This window comes from Rhododendron vialii, chromosome 1a, assembly GCF_030253575.1.
Source record: "Rhododendron vialii isolate Sample 1 chromosome 1a, ASM3025357v1".
Classification (NCBI taxonomy): domain Eukaryota; kingdom Viridiplantae; phylum Streptophyta; class Magnoliopsida; order Ericales; family Ericaceae; genus Rhododendron; species Rhododendron vialii.
The window spans coordinates 14,189,579-14,195,703 of NC_080557.1; the positions used below are offsets into that span (position 1 = coordinate 14,189,579).

The 6,125-nt window shown below is 38.7% G+C and overlaps 1 pseudogene; it reads right to left on the bottom strand.

Moving 5' to 3' along the window:
* Positions 1-2,433: 2,433 nt before the first annotated feature.
* LOC131335398 (beta-amyrin 28-monooxygenase-like) lies at positions 2,434-5,620 on the bottom strand (annotated as a pseudogene).
* Positions 5,621-6,125: the final 505 nt, after the last annotated feature.

Consider the following 6,125-nt stretch of genomic DNA (forward strand, 5'->3'; position numbering starts at 1 on the left):
TGAGATATTGGGGTTATGTGCTTTACTGTTTTATGGGTTTTATGATAGAAACTCTCTCCCTTTTCCTTTGCTTTATTTGGGTTATGGGTTTTGTTTGTTTTTTTGGATTTTCTGATTGTGTATAAAGAGAGGTACATTATTTTTTAGGAAATTGATTTTTACACTCTTCTTTTATTTAAGTGCACTTTTTTTTTTGTCTTTATTCATGTAGAATTATAAAATTATCCTTCATGCATATTTTCTTTCAAAATACAGAATGATATTTTTTTAACAATATAAATAAAGCTATATATCATGCATTGTTTTCAAAATGCGAAAAGTGGTCAGGATCAATTATAAAGCAAAGCTATATTTATTAAGACTGGGTTTCTCCTTTTTTCTAAATGACCTAAAGCCATTAAAAATATCGATTTCGAGACAAGTCATTTTTCTTACTCACATCCAGTAAAACTCCATTCAACAAAAACGTGTCTAAAGTCCTTAAGTCTTTAAGCTATAGACACTTTTTGATTACCTCAACATAATTGTTTCGTTAGATAAGTGAATCACACATAGGTCAAAGTTGACCCCACAAATAAAAAATCCTAGCTCCGCCCCTGGTGATGTTGCACAGCACTGTGCTGCGCATCTCTGAACCGACACATCCGACGGCCCAAAAGTGCGCAAGATGCTGCGCACACCACTGTACAACATCATCCCTCGACTACTCCATTTCTATCCCAAAGTGGGCATATGCAACTTGTCAGGGATGGTCATGGTCCCCTTCATAAGTTAATTATGCAATTATTTTAATGGACTTCGGATTGGTGTTGTGTAGTGAGGTGCACAGCACCATACTGCATGCGCACCTCCGAGCCAATGGATTGTGTATCCGATGGCTCGGATCTCATCTTACCAACCAACGATTGAGAGCCGTTTGTTGTCAAGATGAGATTCGAGCCGTCGGATGCACGATTCGACGGCTCAGAGGTGCGCAACACGGTGCTACGCACACCACCCTCCCCAATTCTAGTTTAGTGCAGCAAGAAATAATTGGCTTCCCTTCAAAAAGGGGTAGCCACATGTATATTTAGGGAAAGACTACAATACACATCATTTATTTGGGTGTGTATAATCATATGCACCCCCAAAAATGTTATGAATTATAGAGAAAATATTATGAATCGTATTGCTAAAAAAGTTACGAATCGTATAAAGGTTACGAGATATATCAAAATATTATGAATCATAATGAAAATGTTACAAATCGTACTGCTGAAATGTTATGAATTCTAGAACAAATGTTATGAAATACACTAAAATGTTATGAATGAACCATAAATGCATATGGTATACCATTTTAAGGGGTGTGTAGTGTAGACTTTCCCATATATTTATGTTATATTATTGATGTCTAAACAAGAACGGAAATATATATGAAGTAAGAAATAAGAAAAGAACAATAATAATAATAATAATAAATCATGGCCAAAACAAGTAGGCATTAAAGACCAAGAACTCGTGATGGAAGACTAGAGGTGCATACTTTGCATGTGAAAGATGACTTCATATTTGGGAGAAAGCTCGTCAACACCAACCTTATTAAATAAAAATACTAAAAACATCAAATTTTGCAAGTACTTGTTTATAGCAATTTTTTATTTTAGATGAGGCATATACTAGTTAAATAATTTTTCAAAATGTTTTGCGCTTATTTTCAATCCTCGCGCTTGATCTCAATCCTCATTTCGCAAATTTTAGTACGTTAAAATGTGTTTCAAATGAGTTTTTACGCTCGTGCTCTAGCTCGCTTACGCGAATTATGCGTCCCGCTACTTCATCTAACTGACCACCCTCTCCTCCAAATTAATTAAAGAGTTAATTAAAATGGGGGCAAACAAAGAAACGTGAAGCAGTTGGCGGAGGAAGGGATTAAAAAAAAAAAAAAAAACTGCAGCAAAGTTCATGGGGGTAGTTATAGTTGTTCTTCCGCTAATGTCCATAGGCCTCATTTCATTTGCGGATTAAAACAGACGGTATCAACAGTCCTCGAATTAATAGCTCCTATACTATTTAAAAGTGTTCTTTCGAAAGGCACTTCAAAAGCAGAACTGCTATAGACATAGATGGTGTGTGCACGTATCGGCACGCAGGGCAATCTGGGTCCCGTGCGGATAATCCAAGACGTTTAATAATTTAAAAATAAAAAAAGAGAGCCCGGGAAAAATTAGCTTGATTGGATATGTGTACGTCCTCAATCTAATCTTCCAATTTTTCATTCAGATTACGTGCGGATTATTCGTGTAACATTCGGAATGGGCCCCACATGCCGGTATGTGCGCCGTTGGTGCGCATACCATCGGTGTCTTTAGTAGCACAAGGACTTGACCCAAAATGGGTATTAAGAAAAGATAGCAATTAATTAAATGCGTCATGGAAAAGAGAGAAAGTAAATTTACCAAAGATAATCATTTGCTTAATTTCATTCACTTCATTTGAATTTTACAAAATAAAATACATTTCCACTTGCTGCCAGATGACTCACAAGCAAAACAGCTTCCCTTCCAATACTTAACAAACATATATATTCTCTATCAATTTATTCTAAATATTTTTGGCTTCTTTCCTTCATCATGGAATAAAGCACTTTAATTGAAACTGAAATACTCCAAAAGTGGTAGAATTAAAGGAGTAGTTTTAGCCTTCAAATATATCTGAGTTATTCTGTCTAAGCCTTGTGAGGGTAGAGGCGGATTGGAAGACCTTTTTCAGGAATGGACATGGGAGCGACAATCATCTTCTCGTTAGGAATCACCTTTTCCCACTTGAACCTTCTCACCAAGTGGTGCATGAATACGAGTATTTCCAATCGGGCGTATTCTTTTCCGGGGCACATCCTCGGCCCTCCGCCAAAGGGCACAAATGTGTACGGAGCCGGTCCAGACCCCTCAAATCTCGAGGGATCGAATTTCAGCGGCTCTGAAAAGAATTCAGCGTTACTGTGCGTTGAATGCGCACTCCAATATATCTGCATATCAATATAGAATATAAAATATATTTAGATATTAATAACAAAATAACTTCCAGCTTTTGAAGTAGATGACATGTTAATTGAGTGAATAATTAATTAAGGCTCCATTTCGTTAAGGGAAATAATTACTTTTTTTTAAAATAATGATTTATCTCATAAAATAAAAAATAATTAATTTAAAAATAAAAATCTTAACACAACGAAGCCTAAGTCAACTTGCAGGCCTAGCTAGAATCTTCAAATCAAAAGTTCATGTCAGATCTTCACATCAATTACTTCTCTCAAAAACTGAAAACAAAAAGTCAGCAGGCCAATAGTACTTGACACATTAAAAAGCCAAGATCCCTCTCTAGACAGCAATAACAACTTGGGTATATGCCTCCGTTCCAGATTTAAAAATAAATACTTATTTTTTAAGAAGGCATTTTTAAAATTTTCGGATGAGTACCTTGTTGACAGATCAATTTTCATCAACTCGTTTTAATACTCCCTTTGCCCCCCTTCTTTTGTCTATTTTCGGGATTCTAACTTATTAAGGGAACATAATAAATCCATGCATGATCACTTGATTTTCCAATTTTATCCTTGAAACATTTAGTCAAAAGTGCTAATTGGGACAAAAGAATGGGGGCAACATTTAAGAAGGGTAAAATGGAAAATTCTTTGACTTTTAGCCATTTAGTTCTAAAGTAGGACAAAAAAGTTGGAATAGCCAAAAGTGCTAATTAGGACAAATAAATGGGGACAGACGGAGTAGATTTTATATATAAACAGAGTTTTTGGGGTTCTAGTGTTAGGATTTGGCAATTTTTCGGGTTCTCCTCGTTGCAGTTTTTGCTGTATGATCAGTGTTTTGGTTTTGTTGGTCTCTTGCTGACTTCCTTTGGGCCTTAGGCGGCATACAATTATCGGGATGCGTTCGTGTTTTGGTTTCGGTTGTCTCTTGCCGACTTCCTTTGGGCCTTAGGCGGCATACGATTATCGGGATGTGTTCGTGTATGTTTGTTCGGTCCTTATTATGATGCCGTCGTGTCCTGGGTCCCTTATTCGTCTTCAACGATTCAATTTTATGCATTAATATGCTTATAATAATTACCTTCCAACCCTTTGGAATTGAGAAACCATTGTACATGAAATCATTGATGGCATCTCTGAAAGCACCTTGGACTGGTGGAGCAAGCCTCATCACTTCACATGCCACGTTCCATGAATACTTCATCTTCTGAATATCATCCCAATTCAACAATTCTCCTGCTGCTTTTGATTTTGCAATTTCCATTTGCTCTGTTCTCACAAAGTCAAAAATAATTCCTATTCTCAATTTCGTACAGAAAACCCACCATGCCAGTATAATAAGCTGTGAAAATCAGCTTTTAAATAAAAGTCAGTTACATCTCTTATTGGTCGTTATGTTGCGGGATTTCAAACATCCAATATCATGATTTACTTACATGTATCCGATGTATAGTTGTATCATCGATACCTATACGTCTCATGATACTGCGATTTAAAACCGGGGTGAAAACATAGGTAGACCGTAGACAAGCACAAATTCAAATAGAGAGCTTTGAGAGAAGACAGGAATGAGAATTACCTCCGTAGACTCCTTCGTAAACCTCAGGCAACTCAGCAAGAAACTTAACAATGGAAGCACAAGAGGAGCTAGCGGTGTCATGGCCACCAATCAACAGCCCCAAGATCTTATCAGCAATGTCGGCCTCGTGCATGAACTTTCCATTTTCGTCACTTGTCGAAAGCATGTGTGACAAAATGTCTTGCGTGGGCGACACTTTTCCCTCAGCCAAATCCAATTTCCTCTGCTTGATAATGGCTACCAATTCGGTCCTAATGAAATTAGAGGCCTTGATTGCCCGATTGAACGGGGTTCCGGGCAAGTCTATGGGTACAGATAATATCCCCGCTACCAAACCACCAAAGGGGTCTTCGAACTTGGCCACATGGCTAGGATCTTCGACACTGACAAACAATCGACAGGCGATCCAGAACGTGTAGTGCTTTGTTAGAGGGAATACCACCACTTGGTCTTTGTTCTCCCAATCAGTGGCAAAGTGTCGCTGAGCAGTCCCGTCCATGATTCCTATGTACCTCTGCAACGCCTCCGCCTTGAGGAAGTTGGGGAGCATTTTTCGCAACCGGATGGCCTCTTCTTTCGATGAGGTTTGGGTTGATGTCAGGAAAATTTTGTCAACGGAGCTAGGCCACCATGCCTGGACAAGCTTGTTCTCGTTAGAACAAGAACTTGTTACCGGCTGCCCGGCAGAACATAACTGTGGGAGAGCCCAAAAGGCTCGTCTTGAATACGGAAGACGAGTACCTGGCTATGCGATCGAACACGAATTTCTCAGGGTGACCTTTCCATCCGGTGGAGAGAAACTCGAAGCTCTCGCCCACCATTGGGAACCCAGTGCTACCGGGTGGGAGGTTACTGAGACGGGAGCCGGATTTTTTGCCGTATAAAAGGAAGTAGAAAGATAGTGTGACAGAGAGAACAAAGAAGGCCAGGAGAGAGGCATAGAATAGCTCCATGATTGCTACTTCTTGTGTTCTCTGATTGTTGCGTGTGTGTGTGTGTGTTTTGTAAGGGGAAGAAGCAAATTTAGAGGCAAAAAGCAGCTTTCCAATGTGGACACAAGGGAGGTTTAAACGCACCTGCAGTTGCATGCACCGAAAAAAGAATAAAAAAAAAGTGGTTTAAGCTTGAAATGTTTAAAGTCTAACTTTGCCGTAATTAAAGGTGGAGTATGTACCCGGTGTGATGCTGTATTTCAGATTATTTTTTCTTTTTTCAAATATGTATCTGTGTGACATCAGTCACGTATGTGGAACTCTGTTCTTTCTATGTCCCTTTGTTAAAAATCCTAGTAGCAGTTTTGTGAGACTTGATTAGAGATAGTCTATATATGGTGAGAGATCCCAATCGGATTTTTGGTGAGAGAACTTGTATTTGGGGTTGGGGTTGGTGATCAAGTGTCTCTTTGTGAGAGCTTTGTTTGTTTGTCACCATTGTTGCTCTTCGGACAATAGTTCTCTTCACATAGTGGAATCGTCTCTCATTTTCTTGCCCGTGGAGTAGGTTTACAGCCATAATCCGAAC